At 41.5% G+C, this 16960-nt stretch overlaps 1 protein-coding gene across 4 annotated transcripts in view; it reads right to left on the bottom strand.

Moving 5' to 3' along the window:
- The window catches only part of CSTPP1 (centriolar satellite-associated tubulin polyglutamylase complex regulator 1), a 187701-nt gene that overhangs the window by 73022 nt on the left and 97719 nt on the right, over positions 1–16960 (bottom strand). The window lies entirely within an intron of this gene.

Raw genomic sequence — 16960 nt, 5'->3', positions numbered from 1 at the left:
CATTCAAAATAACTTAATCATGAACAATTTTTACAAGAATTGATTATGAAAATGGGCAATGAATAATTGAAATTACATAAACACCAGTTTATAATAATTTACATAGAAGTTTAATCAAATTATATTTGGATTAAACCAATTATAAGAGTTTTATATACACGTTTAACCACTATAAATCAATTGCCACAGCAAGGAAATAAAATAACTTTTACAAAAGCAGTTTACTCAACAGACACTTGACCTTGTCAAGCAGAGAGAGATGGTAGCCACAAGCAACATCATTTTAGAATATTGTTGTTTAATCATTTTCCTGCCATATCCAACTCTTTTTGACCCTATTTGGGTTCTCCAGCTCATTTTACATATGAGGAAACTGAGGTAAACAGGGTTATATATTGTCCAGAGTCATACTGCCAGTAAGTATCTGAGGCTGAATTTGTATGCATGAAGATAAATATTCCTGATTACAGTGCTCTACCCACTGAACCATCTAGTTTCCCTTAGACTTTAATCTCATTTGTAAAATACTGTGAAGATGGCAGAGGATTATGAGCAGAATCTCTGCCTAAAGCAGAGAAGTAGTAGAGAGTAAAAACAGACTCAAAAAAATTCAGTAAGAAAACCAGGGAAGCAAAGTTATCCTTTGGGTATATAGGGATGAAAGTACAATAAACAGAGTAAAAATGGAAACAATCCGAGAAGGGTTTTCCCATCCAAGACAATGGAGCCATCAGCCTTGGCAATGCAGGCATCAGCCTCCTCATCAATGTGTACATCCCTGGGGAGTACACTGCCAAAGGAAGTAAACTTGTCCACAGCAACACATCTATGACCACAGCATTCAAATTTTCTCCATTTGCTATATCAATGGTTCCATGTATGGCTGGCGTGATTCTGGCTGGTGCAGAACTTCTGTTTTCTTGGTGTTAACCATCAGAATCAAATCAACTTTGGTGCACCTCAGCCTCAGAGGGTGTACTGAGAGTCCCATTCTCCTTCTTCTTTAGTCTTGGCTTGTAGACTTTTCAAGTCAAATATTTTACCTAGATGCCATTTTTGTCCTCAATGAAGGCCTCTAACAACATCACTGAAAACATCCTGCTACAAAGTGTGGGAGCAAGCCCCCAGCCATTTCACTCCATTGGGCCTGGAAAAGCATGAGGATGTCATCCATTATCCTGAACCCATGCAAGTAGGACACCATGAAATTGGCATCCAATGCTGATGAACTTCTCCAGGAACCCAAATTTTGTCATAATCTTCTCCCAGCCCTTACAACTGACAGTGTCAAAGGCCTCAGTCAGACTGACAAACCTTGGGTATAGATCTCTCTTCTGCTCCTAGCATTTCTCCTAGAGTGGTCAGGCAGTAAGTACCACACTGACCCTTTCTGAAGCCACACTGGATTTGGGTAGATGACCATCTTCCAAGTATCAGTCTACAAGACTTGTCTACACACAAATTGAGGCCATCCTCAACGAGAGCATTTCTAGGGGAGAAGCAAGTTTTCAAAAGTAACAGTCCATAATAAATATAAATAAATTTCTCAAGTGACTTAAAGATGCAAAGAATATAAGATCCCACTGTGCTTATAGTTTATTGATTATGAAAAAATATTTGATCTGTGGAGCAAAATTCTATTCTTCTAAGAAGGAATCATGCATACATCAAAATCTTGGAAGCTCTTTTGAAAAATGTACCAGAAATAACCCTATTCAGTGGTCCTCTGATCACAAACATTAGGTGAGGCATAAAATAGGAAAAACTATATTTATCAAAGGTATTTGCCAATGTGATATAGCAGAGACTCACAGCAGAATCTGAGCTGAAGAGGGAATCCTTGTGGATTGTGAGACCTTCCAGATGCTCCTGCTATGGATTTTGGTTTTATTTTGGATTACATTGGTTTCATCAAGCTCCAGAACTTTGCAGAGTCTGCTTAAAAAGAGAGCTTAGCCTTACTATCCTCACAGGGAAGATCAAGTGGATGAAGAAGACCTATTGTCCAGACTATGATGCTCACTTGAATGGACGCCTACACAGGCCCATCCATTAATACAGACGTGCAGTACAAGCAGAGTTCAGTATTAAACAGAAGAAGAGAGCTGCATAGTCTTGAGAAAATTGCTTCTTTAATGACCCTAAGTTTCTCCTAAAAACAAAGACCCATTTTAAAAATTCTAACATTTTACTTGTACTGTTGTTATCACAGACAACAATAGGAAGGTGCATGGTGGGTGTGAGCAGATGGCAACATGTGACCAAAGAAAAACTACAGAGAAGAACAGATTAAAAAAAAACAGGGCAGCTAGGAGGAACCTGAGTTCAAATCCAGCCTCAGATACTTAATGTCTAGCACTATGACCTTGGTCAAGTCACTTAAACCCAATTGCCTTAAATAAATAAAATTAAAAGAAAAGCATCATCAAGGGAATATGACAGGCTGAACATGGTGAGGCAGATAGCTCAAGATTCCACTGATAACCTTCCAGTATGCTGGTTAAGTTCTTCCCTCTTCCCAAGGCAAACTGATGGAAAGACATGGAAAAGATCAAAAAAATTATCCCTATCAATGAATAGAGCTCCCTCTGAGTAGCTGAATACTGAGTCACTAGTCTCAGAAAATTGCTTTCATTTGCATTTCTCTCCCTGTTATTGATTCAAAATATACCACCATGTGGTCATTTATAGTTTACAAATCATCTTTTGAAGGCTACATTTTTGGTTACTTGTTTATTAGTAAATGGCATGAGATGATCCCTGAGGGACCTGTCAGTTCTAGCTCATATGACCCTACATCTAAAAGCTCTAGATGGCACTTAATGTTTCTTTTAGATTTCTTCTACAACATGCAGGACATTTCCCAGAATGGGCACTAAGACAAGAAGGGTAAGGTTGAAAAAATATGCCAGTCAGGAGGACCTGACTTCAAATCTGGCCTCAAACACTTGACACTTACTAGCTGTGTGACCATTGTCCCACAAAAATAACCAAAAAAAAGCCAAAACATCCATCTTGTACTTGCCAAGACAAAGATGCCTAGCCTTGACGAAGGAAATGTAGAGTTGTATCATTCCCCTAGGTTATTAATGGTGCTGGCTAAATGTATCCTATCCATTTTATTCCAACTTCAATGGAGATTAAATATATTAGTCTGTTAAAGACTAGAGTCAAGAAAGCTAATTAGAAGAAATAGAGGGGAAAGTTAGCTCCAGAAGAAATGATGACTATGAGGACTTAGAAGAAATCTGACAACACATGTATGAATTCATCCAAGCAAAGTAAGTAGAAGCAAGATGATTTATCAGACAAATGCAATAGGGGAAAGGAAAACAATCCTGAAAGACATGAGACTCATCAATGCAGTGACTGATCATGAGTTTAGAGGAACCAATGAGGAAGAATGTCTTCTGACAAATGAAAAAGAAGTCGTGGACAATTGGTATAAAATGAGGTGTACATCTTCAGACACAGTTAAAGAGATGATTTATTTTGCTTAGCTATAATTATTTGTAATAAAGGAGACTTTGAGGTAGAAGGGGGGAGAGTCATTGGGAGATGATAATAATGTAAGAAAAGAGCATCCATACAACATGCTTTAAAATATGGAGAAAAAATAAGTAGAGTCCCTTGATTCTTTGCTGTCGTGGACCTCTTGTCCAGATGGGGCAAAGAGACATGCTGATATGGATTACCCAAGGGCCATGGACTTATCACATATGTGATAAGTTTCCCCAGAGAAGGAAAATTAAAAACCATCAAATACTCTTAGCAACAATTTACTAAGTAATATTTCAGTAGCCTGGACCTGAAGTTTTCTGATCCACAAGACGGAGAAGATCATAAAGGGTATCTGACAGTCTCAAGGCCCTGTCCTTCTGGTTCTCATTTGTCCCTGGGTCCCTGCTGCAGCATCTGAAGTCCCAAGTTGTCCTGGAAGACCTTGGATGCACCTTTTCTTCATGGCTCTCCATTGAAGTCTGGCTCCATGATTCAGGAACTCTTGGCATCTCCCCTGGAGAATATGTCTATTAGACTTCTCCTACTCAACTCTTCATCATGATAATATCTTCTTGCTGCCAGAACAACATCTATCGCATGGGGATTTTAAATATTAGTGCCTCTCATGGGGTCTGAATCCTCATGTGAAATGTAGCGTCCAGAGAGGTGGAAACATATTTATTACACATCACATTGGGACATGGTTTTCCCATTTATACTGGAGTATAAATCTTTGCAGTAAGTCCTGTGGCAAAGGTCTTGTTTCTAAGATATATAAGGAATGATAAGAATCATTCCCCAACTGATAAATGGCTGAAGGCTATAAATAGTTATCTTTCAAAGGAAGAAATACCAGTTATCAATGGCCACAGGAAAAAATATTCCAAATAACTAGAGAAATGAAAATTAAAACAACTCTGAGTTTCTACCTCACACCTAACATGATTGACAAAGTTGACTAAAAGAAAAAAAAAGGAGTGACAAATATTGGAGGGGCTATGGGGAAATAGGCTCATTAGTGACCTGTGGGTGGAATTGTGAAGTAGTCCATCCACTCTGGAAATAATTTGGAATGAAACTGTGAAAAGTGTTTGAGCCAGTGATAGATACTAGGTTTATCTTCCAAAGAGGTCAAAGAAAGAGGAAAAAGATTTATGTGTGCAAATATTCATAACAGCTCTCTTTGCAATGAAAAAGAATTGGAAACTATGGAGATTTATTCTCATTTTGGAATGGCTAAACAAATTATGGTACATAAATGTAATGAATACTTTGCTGTAAGAATTGAACTGTAATCTTTTTTGGGGGTAAGGAACTGGAAATTGAGGGGATGCCCATCAATTGGGGAATGGCTAAACAAATTATATGAATATATGACATGTGGTATATGAATGTGATAGAATATTACCAAGAAATCATGAGGGATGGGACTTTAGAATAGCCTGGAAAGCCTTGCATGAACTGATGTTGAAAAAGATGAGCAGAACCAGAAGAACATTGTACATACTAACAACAACATTGGGTGATGATCAATTATGTTGGACTTGTTCAACTCAGCAGTACAATAATCAAAGCCAATTCTAAAAGACTTGTGATTAAAAAATATCATCCATATCCAGAGCAGGAAATATAGAATTTAAATGCAGATCAAAACTTAATATCTTCAATTTTTATAAGTTGTCTTATGTATTTTTTCCTCTCTGGTTTCCCATTTCTATTTGACTCTTCTTTTACAACATGATTAATATAAATTGATGTTTAACATAATTATACATGTTAAGCTATATCATGTTAAGCTATATTGGATTTTTTTTTCTATCAGGGAAGGGGAGAGAATGGGAGAAAGAAGTGGATGATCCAGGAGAAGTCCCTTAGGCTCTTGGGGCATCAGGACCAGATGATCTCTCAGGTTCACCTTGGCTCTAAAGTTCTATGACTGATGGAGAAGAGCTCAAAGTTTAAAATATCTTCAAGTAGCAGAATAGTCACTATCTACTGGTTGGGTGGCCTGAAGGATATCAAGAAATTGAGGCTTAGCTCTTAACTTCAATGAATTCAAGCCTAGGGGAGCTAGGTAACTGCAGTAGATGGAGCACTGGGTCTGGGTTCAAATCTGCACCCATATACTTGCCAGCTAAGACTGGACAAGTCACTAACCCCAACTGCCTCCAGAAAAATAGATTACACATTCTAGCTAATTAGAAAACTAACAATATAAGATTTATTAGGGTACACTGTGAAAGGCCTTGAATGCCAGATGAGGGAACTTGGATTTTGTCCTACTTGCAAACAAATGTTGCTTGAATTTCTAAGCAGATGGATGACGAAGTTGTATTTTAGGAAGGAAGACTATCTGCAACTGGTCTTGGAAAACTCTGAGCTTGAATTCTCTTCTCATCTCTCTGAACCCGAGCAGCCAAAAGACCTGGCCCAAGTTGTTTCCTCTTAGTAAACTAAGAATCTCGGTGCTTCAGCTCTTCAGCTTGAAGGGCTCTTCGGACAGTCTTGCATCAAGGTTGATTAGGGAGGGATGGATGGGCCTGCAGAAAGGAAGCCTGGTCAAGAGGGAAGCTAGGAAGGACAAGTCCACCATTCCTGGTCGCCAGTTCATTCTCTGTGGTGGCAGAGGCAGAGGAGAAGACAGAGCATCATGATGACACACACACACACAGAGCTAACTAGGGCAAAGGAATGACCACATCCTAGGCAGGAGGTTGGGACTTATGTGAGGCTCCAGGAGCATTAATCAGGTTGAGTCAATGCAACCAGCCCAGGTCCCTGTAGGTTCACGGGGATGCCTGTGGCTGTTGTTCAGTCATGTCTGACTCTCCGTGACCCTGTGTGAGGTTTCCTCGGCAGAGACCCTGGAGTGGCTTGCCACTTCCTTCTCCAGCTCAGTTTACAGATGAGGAACTAAGGTAAACAGAGTTAAGTGATTTGCCCAGGGTCACTCAGTGAGTCAGTGTCTGAGGCCAGATTTCACCCCAGGAAATGAGTCTTCCTGGCTCCAGGCCTGGCACTCTATCTGTTGTGCCATCTAGCTTCCCTGGACTAAACTCCCAGAACCTCCCCAGTTCTGACTTACAAAGTCAAACAGCCCTTTGAGACTCAATCACTAAAGATGACTTTTGTTCCCTGGTTCAACCTCACCAGGGAAGACCATGACTATCACTTTTACACCTTCATTTCCATCTAGGAAGAGAGAACTAAGGATATGGGGTCAAGTTCCAAATACGACCCAATCCGATGCAAACTCATCATCCTCACTATTCATACACAGGGCTAACTTAGAAAGCTATTCAAAAAAGGCAGTGCATGGAGAAAACATGGTCTAAAGATAAAGCACAAAGGAAATGGGCCATGTAGCAAATAAGATGGGAGGGTGGGGGTGAGGGAAGAGAAAACAAAAAGTGAATCAAGTAGAGCAGAAAGGAAAAAAGCATCCCAGAGATTATTTGAAAACAAATTCCAGGGAATTGAGTACCCCCCAAAGTAAGATCTTTATAACAAAGAAGACATAAGGTCCACCAAAAGAATTCAAGAAGAATCTTAAACATGCCTGAGATATCAGATTGGGTACAACTGAGTGTCACTTCCTCTAGAACAGAGTAAGAGAGGGCCCTTACAAAGCTGGCTGAGAAAAAGTTCCTGATATTAAACCATAAGCAGTGTTTCCAGAGGAATGAAAAACAGAGACTGAAGCTAGATAATATAGATTAGAATTATGGATCTACCATTTATGATCTATGTTATAACAATATTTGAGGAAGCTGTTTAACTTCAATGGCCCTCAATTTCTTTATCTACATAAGAGTAGGGTTCTACTTTCACCCCAATTGATGACAGAGAAGACCTGGAAACCTCTAGCTAATCCATCCACCAAAAATGTAAACTAGGTGTGACTAAGAACTTAATTGATTTAAGAAGATTATACAGGTTTAGCCACTGGATGAAAGGTCACAGAAAAATTCTTGCAGTTGTTTGAGATTAAGTCAGGTGTCTTGGACTATCCTATGTAAAAACAGCAAACCAGTTTAGAGCACAGAGTTGATACTGAGTCAATACAGAGTCTGTCAGGTGAGTGGTTTAATGGTAGAGGAATCCAGTTCTGAGATTCTGGTTCACAAATGAAAGAGAGTCAAACACGCCTGAGAGGGAACTGCTCTTGGGAAGCAGAATGGGCCATGCAGATGGGCATAGGGCATGCCAAAGGAAACAGGGAAGGACAGGCCAACAGGTCAAATTAAGCATAAGGCAGGGACCAAATGAAAAAAGGAGTAATACCTGGAGATCCCCCCAGAGTGGTCATGGTCATTAGCCTGGTATCCAAGGACTTCCATAATCTGATTCCTTTCTATCTCCTCTCCTATCCCTCCCTCCCTCCTCCCCTCAGCTCCTGCCCAACTTGCCTGCTCTGCTGCCACATATTCCCTCATGTTATTTCTCCTACCTGCATAAATCCTACCTTGCTTCCCGAGCCAGGTCACACCTACCTCCTCTTCCCTAATGATTCCAATTAAAAGTGATCTTCCAAAAATAAAATAAAAAAAATTTAAAGTATATTTTAAAAAAGTGATCTTCTTTCTCTGATTTTTTTTTACAATCCTTATTTTCTTCCTCACTCATTTGGTGTCCATTGCTTACTGCCTTAAAATTGTTATCCCAATTTTTATCCTCCAGATTGTTTGCTTCTTGATGGCAAGGACCCTGTCTCATATATAGTTTTCATATGACCTCTGAGAAACTATTACATAGGTGCTATAATCATAACATAAAGCTTAATTTTCTGAGGAAGTGTTTTCTTCAATGTGCCTTAAGCATAATGGACACAGATACCCTCACAGACTAGAAAGGTTCCAACAAATCTGCTCAAAAGGTCAACTTCTCTTCATTTGATTATCTATTCCAATTGGATCAATCTCCCCACTATTATAGAATCACAGGAGTCAGAGGTCATTTAGTATAATCTGGTACCTCCACCTGCACCCACTACACTGGATGAATGGCTGACTGATTAAACCCTTCTGGTTAGGGCTGGACTAAGGATTGGGAAAGCTTTGCTTTGAGCTGAGATGATATCTACCTTCCTAGAATTTTCTAGGACCACCCAAAGTAAGACTTGAAAACCTTTTCCCACAAGAGTTCTTTTTATCTTTGACCACAGTGGTTCCATTCTCTTTTAACCCCTTTCTGTAAAAACAACCAACATTTCTACAATACTTTGACACACACACAAACACACACACAGAAGTCTTACAACAACGTATGAAGTAGCTGCCATTATTTACATCTTACCAACAAGGACTGAGGACAAAGGGGTTTAAGTGACTTGGTTAAAGTCACCCAGATAGTAAGTGTCTGAGACAGGACTAGAACTTGGGTCTTCCTGACTCTGGGTCCTTCCCTCTCATTCTTGTATCACCTACATGTACAAGGTATCCATTATCAAAAATACATTCCTAATTCTTTCAATCATTCATTAAGTGTCATTTTCACATTACCTTACCGTCCCTCAAGAACACCACTTTCACTCCCACTTTTGCTTGGCCTTTTCCCCACCCAGTACATCTTCCTTTAGCCTCCAAGGTACATCTTGCTGTGACTTGGCCTGGTGTCTCTCCTTCTTGACCTTCCTATGGAGGCCAGTTTCTGTGCCACACACTGAGACATTGATTACTCTGGGTTTCACACTGCACTCTCATTGTTTCATCCCCTCAAAAACCGGCTAGGTTCCCTAACAGTGGGGAGCCCTTCTATTGAGCCTTCTCCTGTGATGAGCAGAGATCACCAGCTGTGTGTACTTACAGAGATCTTCCCCGAAAAACTTTTTAGCAGTGATGTTGGGAGTCCTGGCACGACAATGGAGGGTCTCATTGACATTGGGGTGTCTCTGTTATCTCCCAGGGGGTATGTATAAGAAGTTGAAGGAGATAGTGACTTTGAATCTCTGTAGGCTGAGCCACTCTACCCAATGAGTGACCTGGCAACATCCTAGAGTATTGGTTTGATGGACTTTGGAAAGCTGACCTGAGGATACAGTGACCAATCCAGAACCTAACCTTAAAGCAAGGTGATTGATCCAGACTCTGAACCTGGGACACAGTAACCGATCCAGAACCTGGCCCCAGCACATGATGACCAATCCAGAATCCAACCCTGGGGTACAGCAATTGATCCAGAACCTGACAGGTCCAGACTCTGGGGACCATCCAGAACTTCCTTCGTTCCTCACTGCCAGGCTTTATATGCAGTAGCTCTCTCATCCACATGCTGAGACCATCACAGGATCTTTAGACCCTCAGAGTGGGGACTGAGTAGTGATATTTCCTTTCAATTGTTGTGGTCATCGTGTCTATGGTCCTGGTTCCCTTAGCAGTGGTTTGTTCATATTGCTTGTATTTCTCTGCAATCCTCTGCAATTGTCATTGCTTACAGCATGATGTTTGTGTGGGAAGTTGTCGAGCCTCCCCAGATACCTGCTTTGCTTCCTGGTCTTTGCTCATGCTGCTCCCACTTTCTCCAGGAGGCCTTTCCTGCTCTTGTGCCATCCCCTGGACCCCATGGGTTTCCTTCTACATGCTGTCCATCTTGTAGGGCATCACTGCCCTCCCCCATTGGATGGAGACCTCCTTGAGCTCAGGGTCAATGTTTCTAGCTTCATTCTTATTCCTAGCCCTTATGGCTATTCTTGGGCATCATGGGAGTACTAAAGAAACTCTTGCCAGCAATACCACTACTGGGTCTATATCCTGAAGAGATGATGAAAAAGGGTAAAAACATCACTTGTACAAAAATATTTATAGCAGCCCTGTTTGTGGGGGCAAAGAATTGGAAATCAAGTAAATGTCCTTCAATTGGGGAATGGCTTAGCAAACCAGTATATGTATGTCATGGAACACTATTGTTCTATTAGAAACCAGGAGGGACGGGATTTCAGGGAAGCCTGGAGGGTCTTGTATGAACTGATGCTGAGTGAGATGAGCAGAACCAGAAAAACACTGTATACCCTAATAGCAACATGGGGGTGATGTCCAACCCTGAAGAACTCGCTCATTCCATCAGTGCAACAATCGGGAACAATTTTGGGCTGTCTGTAAAGGAGAGTGCCATCTGTATCCAGATAAGGAGCTGTGGAGTTTGAACAAAGTGCAAGGACTATTCCCTTTAATTTAGAAAAAAAAACAGATATCTTATTGTCTGATCTTGTTACCTCTTAGACTTCTTGTCTCTTCCTAAGGATATGATTTCTCTTTCATCACACTCAATTTGGATCAAGGTACAACATGGAAACAAAGTAAAGACTGACAGATTGTTTTCCATGGTGGGGGTCGGGGAGGGAAGTAAGATTTGGGGGGGAAACTGTAAAACTCAAATAATATCTTTAATAAAAAAAATTTTTAAAAAAGAAACTCTCGCCATATCCCAGGAGTGCCTCTAGGAAGGTATTGACCAAAACACTTTTTTTTTCATTTTAAAGATTTTATTTATTTTGAGTTTTACAAATTTTCCCCTAATCTGGCTTCCCTCTCCCTACCCCCCCCCCCCCACAGAAGGCAATTTGCCAGTCTTTACATTGTTTGCATGGTATACACTGATGCAGATTGAATGTGATGAGAGAGAAATCATGTCCTTAAGGAAGAAAATTAAAGTATAAGAGATAGCAAGATTACATAATAAGATTAGTTTTTTTTCCCCTAAATTAAAGGTAATAGTCCTTGGTCTTTGTTCAAACTCCATGGCATATATATACCACAGGTTGTTAATCCATTCCCTAACTGTAGGACATTTACTTGATTTCCAATTCTTTGCCATCACAAACAGGGCTACTATGAATATTTTTGTACAAGTGATGTTTTTACCCTTTTTTCATATTCTCTTCAGGGTATAGACCCAGGAGTGATATTGCTGGATCAAAAGGGTATGCACATTTTTGTTGCCCTTTGGGTGGAGTTCCAAATTTCTCTCCAGAAAGGTTGGATAAATTCACAACTCCACCATCAATGTATTAGTGTCCCAGATTTCCCACATCCCTTCCAACATTGATTATTTTCCTTTCTGGTTATATTGGCCAGTCTGAGAGGGGTGAGATAGTACCTCTGAGATGCTTTAATTTGCATTTCTCTAATAATTAGTGATTTAGAGCAATTTTTCATATGACTATGGATTGCTTTGATTTTCTCATCTGTAAATTGCTTTTGCATATCCTTTGACCATTTGTCAATTGGGGAATGACTTGCAAAACATTTTTTGATAACTATAAGGAAAAGGCTTGGGTCCTCTTAGGACCGCAGAGTGGGTCCTGGAGAAAGTTAAGTTGACTTTGGCCTCCTGAATCTGGGAATGTTGCTTGCTCCTCACTGCCTTGCTCAGTCACCTTGATGCCAGATGAGAACTTTCAGAATGAATTTTTAAGATCTGGGAAACTGGAAAGGAAAAGGGCAGTGAGGCCATGGTTACCACAGCTGACTTCAAAGAATCTAGGGGTCAAAGCAACAGCAGCCAACTGGGTGCGACTGGCTATGCCCTTGAACCACAGCCAAAGGAAGAAGATGGTGGGCAGGACATCAAGGAACTTCTTGAAGGCACTTTCCCAGAGGAATATGAACCACACCCAGACCCACTGGAGAGCCCTCTCCCACCAAGTGGGAGACTCTCTAAATGTAGGCATGTGGGACTTCCAGGACAAGTGGCTGCTCCCCCAATAGTGGCCTATTTATCCCAAGATGAACCAAACAAGGGAGCAGCAAACAGCTCTGAGGTCTTTCCCTCCTTCCTGGAGGCAGAGGAAAGCAACTGTCTCTAGGTAAGCTGGCATTCAGTCTGCTGGGAGGTGTTAAAGTTTATCATGGAGAACTCACTTCCTGCCCAGCATGAATGGTAGCCTTGACCCCTGTCTAGAAGTGGGCAAACCCATGTGGAGTCCACACAACCAATCATCATTTGGTCTTCAAGCCCATACCAAGTACCCATAAATGTCCAAGACACCGGGTGTTTACTAGGTGCTGAGCGAGGGGGTCTGTACAGACATGAGGAAAACACACTCTTGCCCTACCAGAGCCTTGGGAGAAGAGACCCCCGATGTATTGTCTAAGATGATTCCCAACTCATTCTGGTTGGCACACACAAAACACAGACAAGGGCATTTTCCAAGGAGGCCCCAGGCAACAGAGGGCATCAAGAAAGGCTTAGGTTCAAAACCTGCCCCAGACACTTACTGGCAAGTAGCTTCACCTCTCTCAGCTTCAGTTTCCTTAGGTGTAAAACAGAAGAATTGAAAACTTGCCTCACTTAGGTTGCTGGAGGTTCCAGTGAGATCATGCTTATAAGATGACATATAAATGTTATAATTACATAATCAGCTTCATCTTCTGTGATGTCATTCAGTGTTTGGGGAAGAGGGTCAGGGACTTTTTTGTTGTGAGAGTGGGAAAACCGGGTCTATTTCCTGACACCCCCCCCTCACCACTCCCCTCTCCCACTAAGATTTGAAGGCAATTTTCTGGCCTGGATGCTAATTGTTGGGAGGAATGATTGAAGTGAAGGATTGTGTAAAATCTTATCCTGAATCTTTACTAAGGCTCAGACAAAACTATAGCTATAGAGACTAAACTCTGGATAGGAAAGTAAAAAAAATTTACTTGCCCTGACATAACCAGAACTATAGTGGTAAGAAGAAGCCACTCTTTGATATGCCAGCTGGATGGAAGGAGGTCTCTTAAACAGAGAAGTTAGGGGAAACTGTTGATTATTCCCTCAGACTTGATGGTCCATCCATGAAGAATGATAAACCTCCCCAAGGAAGGGGCCCAGGCCTCACTCCTAGCTAGGTGGGGAACAATGAATTCTTCACCATTCCCCATGCACAGAACAGGAGAATTTAGAACTTCCTCTGAATCTTGCTGGGGCTGGAGATAAAGACACGCCCCAACTCTCATCACAGACTCCAGACCTCTCTAAGGCTCAAAGAGACCTTGGCAACCCTGCAGATACAGGAGGACTGCTGACCGGGAGCTGGGATGGTACCCTCTGCCTAAGCATCCACCCAACCTTTTCCATGTCAAGCATCATCCATGACAAACCAATGAGCATCTTCAGAAGAAGCTACCAGCTTCTGCTCCCCTCTCTTCTTAATGCTGAGCCCCGTCTTTTTGTCTTTTGTCCACATCTGACTAAATTCCAAAGGATCAAAGATGTTGATTTGGAGGGGCAAATCACAAAAATAAAATAGGTTTACACTTTAAAATAAGCAGTGGCCAAATAATTGTATATAATTGCATAAGGCAGAGCTCAATGTGATCTATGGCCTTTTTTCCAATGCCCAGAATGCCCTCCATCCTCCCCACTTTCATTATGGATATACTGCTATGGATCCACATGGATGGCACCCAAGCTCTCTGGGGTTCGCAGTGGTTTCATTTTTGTCTCTATCCAGTAGGTGGCACAATGTCTGATACCTTGTTTGGCAGTTAATCAATGCTTTTTGAAAGTTTGAGCCTATGATTGAACAGAGGAGCAGGATCCTGAAGAGTCAATCAACAACGGTTCATTCAGTGCACATTTACTGGGTGCCTACTGGGCTAAAAGTGGTGGGAAATGTAGCATTGACAGGTGATATTATCTCTGCCCTCATAGACTTGAAAATTTTAAGTGAAAATAGGACAGAAATGGGAAATAAATGTGATGCCTACCTCACAGAACAGATGAAACCAAAACATGAGCATTTTCAGAGCAGTTTGACCTTTACAAACTTAGAAAAGAGAGTCAGTGAAACACCCCACTTTCACCCATACCCCAAGGCTCCCCTTTCTCCCTTCTGAACTCTTAAGAAGATTTAGACTGGCAGCAGGTAGGGATAGGTTTGGGGGTTACAGAAATATAAAAGCCTCATAGAGACTGGTGGACCACCACCCTGGGCTGAACGACTTCTGCCCCCAGGCTGCTTCCTCTAGCGGCTTTCCCTCAGCAGCCTTGGGCTGCGGAGCTCTACTTATCCCTGGGATCTCCTTATAGAGATCCGGTGCCCCATCTCACTAAACTATCCAGGAGAACAGAGGTGGCATCTCCTCCAGGGAGAAGCCTGGGAGCTGCAGGCCTGGGGGACCTGTCCTGTCGGCAAATCTTCTTAGGACCCTGGTGCTCCCAAAGCGGCAGCGGATCTGGCTCGGAGTCCAGAAATAGCCTATGCGTGATTGTTTGGGAAGCTCAAAAGAGTAAAACATGACAGCATTTTGCCTGAGGAGGACCGGCTCACCTAGCTGTGAAGGCTGTGTCTGGTCTCAAAGAGTTATTGGGTTGTGTAATCAAGAAGCATCACCATAAATACTGAGCCTATGATTTAGGACAGTCGACAGCCCAGGGAAAAATGAAGAACTCAGAGGAAATCCCCCTCAACTTCTGGATGGATCACTGGCAGGATCCTGTCTGATTGGGACTATCACATCTGCTTAGAGTCCAAAAGCTCCCTGGGTCACCTGGAATACTGTAACATTTACTGACATAATCCCATTTGATCCTCACAGCACCCTCAGTGCTGTTCTTCCCATTTTGCAGATGAGGAAACTGAGATGGGCCACAATTAAGTAACTTGTCAAGGGTCACAAAGCCCAGATGGAGCTAAGGTGGACCTGGACTATCTGGAAGACGTGTTGGATGTTTTACTGAGTTGGGCACATGAGCTCTAGTTCAAGCTGGGCTACTAACTTCCTGGGTCAGCTTTGGAAAATCCTTAGTGTATCCAGTCATTGATTTCTTCATCTGTAAAATGGGTGATATTGTTCACAGAATAATTCAAAGACTCAAATGAGATCATCTGTGGGAAAGTGTTTTTTTTTTACTATTTCACTATTCCCCAAATTATTTTTTTCAACTGATACCTTATTTTTCCAATTGCACGTTATGAAAGGTTTTCAACATTCATCTACATGCATATGCATATTTTTAAGTTACATCATTCCTTCCAGCCTCCCACCCTATCTGCCTCCCCTCAGCAGCAAACAGTCAGGTGAATATTGTATTTCTGTATGACAAATTAAGATTAAGGAAAAAGAAAGAAAATCATGGGATAGGAAAGAAAAACCTAAGAGAAAATTTTTAAAAAGTGAATGAATGTAGTGTTCATTTAGATTCTGAAGGGATATATTTTGTTTTGTTTTTCTTCCTCTGGATGGGAATGGCATTGTCCATAACTGTCTAATAGGATTGTCTTATCTCTCTGAATTGCTGAGAGGAGCTGCTTCCATCAAGATTGATCATCTCACAATGGTGTTGTTAATGTGGACATTGTTCTTTTGGGTATGCTCCCTTCATTCAGCATCAGAACCTGTAATTCTTTTCATGCTTCTCTAGAGCCTGAGGATTTTTTGGTTTCTTATAGAACAATAGTATTCATATACTATAGCTTGTTCAGTCATTCCCCAATTGATGGGCATCTCCTCAATTTCCAATTCTTTGCATGGGAAAGTTTTCATTTTGAAAGCCCATATTGTGTAGAAGGGTAGTAGCAGCAGTCTGGTATAAAGGGTAAGGCCTAAGGACTTGGGTTCAAGATCAATACTTCTCTGCACCCCAGCTTACAAAATAGGGGTTCTAGTTCTAAATCTAGGATCCTATTTCTCCTAAGTTGGGGAAGGGGTTAGGGTGTTTTTGCTTTAAGTTGGAGAATTTTGTGACTCATATAGAGCAGATGCTCCATAAATCCTTATAAATGAATGAGGTGAAGGTCACAGTGAATTGCACACTGGCCCTGGAGTCAGGAGGACCTGACTTCAAATCTGGCTTCAATCACTTAATAATTACCTAGCTATGTGACCTTAGGTAAGTCACTTAACCCCACTGCCTTGGGAAAAAAAACCCAAACAAACAAAAAATAAATGAATGAGGTGAGAAGAAGAAACTGTCCACAGTTAACAGGTGCCCAAGAAAAGATGGATATCCAAAGTCCTTTCCTGACATTTGTTTACCTCAGGGTTTGTCCATGACATCAGCATGAAAGAGATCGACACATATGTGCACACATGTACAGCTGGCTTCCCTGCTTTAAAATGCACTGGTGCATTTTTTTTTGCAAAGCAATGTGATTAAGTGACTTGCCCAAGGTCATACAGTTAAGAAAGTATTAAGTGTCTGAAACAGGATTTGAAATCAAGTCCTCCTGACTCCAGGGCTGGTATTCTATCCACTGTAACACTTAGCTGCCCCAGAGCATCTTATCAGAGCATCTTAAGGTAGCTTTTAATCCTGTTCCAAGAACAGGGAATCATGAAATTCAGCAGTTAGTGAATTAATCCACAAGAAAATTGGTGGCTCAGTCTGGGATACAATCTTTTTGACACCCTCTCTCACCACATCTCAAAAGATATGGAACCCCTCCAACGGCGCACAATCACAGTGCTATCCATGGCTACCCAAAGCTGAACTCCTCCTCTCTGGCTCCAAATCTCTAGGAAAGAGTTTGAGAAAA

Source organism: Macrotis lagotis, chromosome 3 (genome assembly GCF_037893015.1).
Source record: "Macrotis lagotis isolate mMagLag1 chromosome 3, bilby.v1.9.chrom.fasta, whole genome shotgun sequence".
In the NCBI taxonomy this organism is placed as follows: Eukaryota; Metazoa; Chordata; class Mammalia; order Peramelemorphia; family Peramelidae; genus Macrotis; species Macrotis lagotis.
The sequence above is the reverse complement of the archived record's forward strand: the minus strand, read 5'-3'. Positions and strand labels throughout refer to the sequence as shown.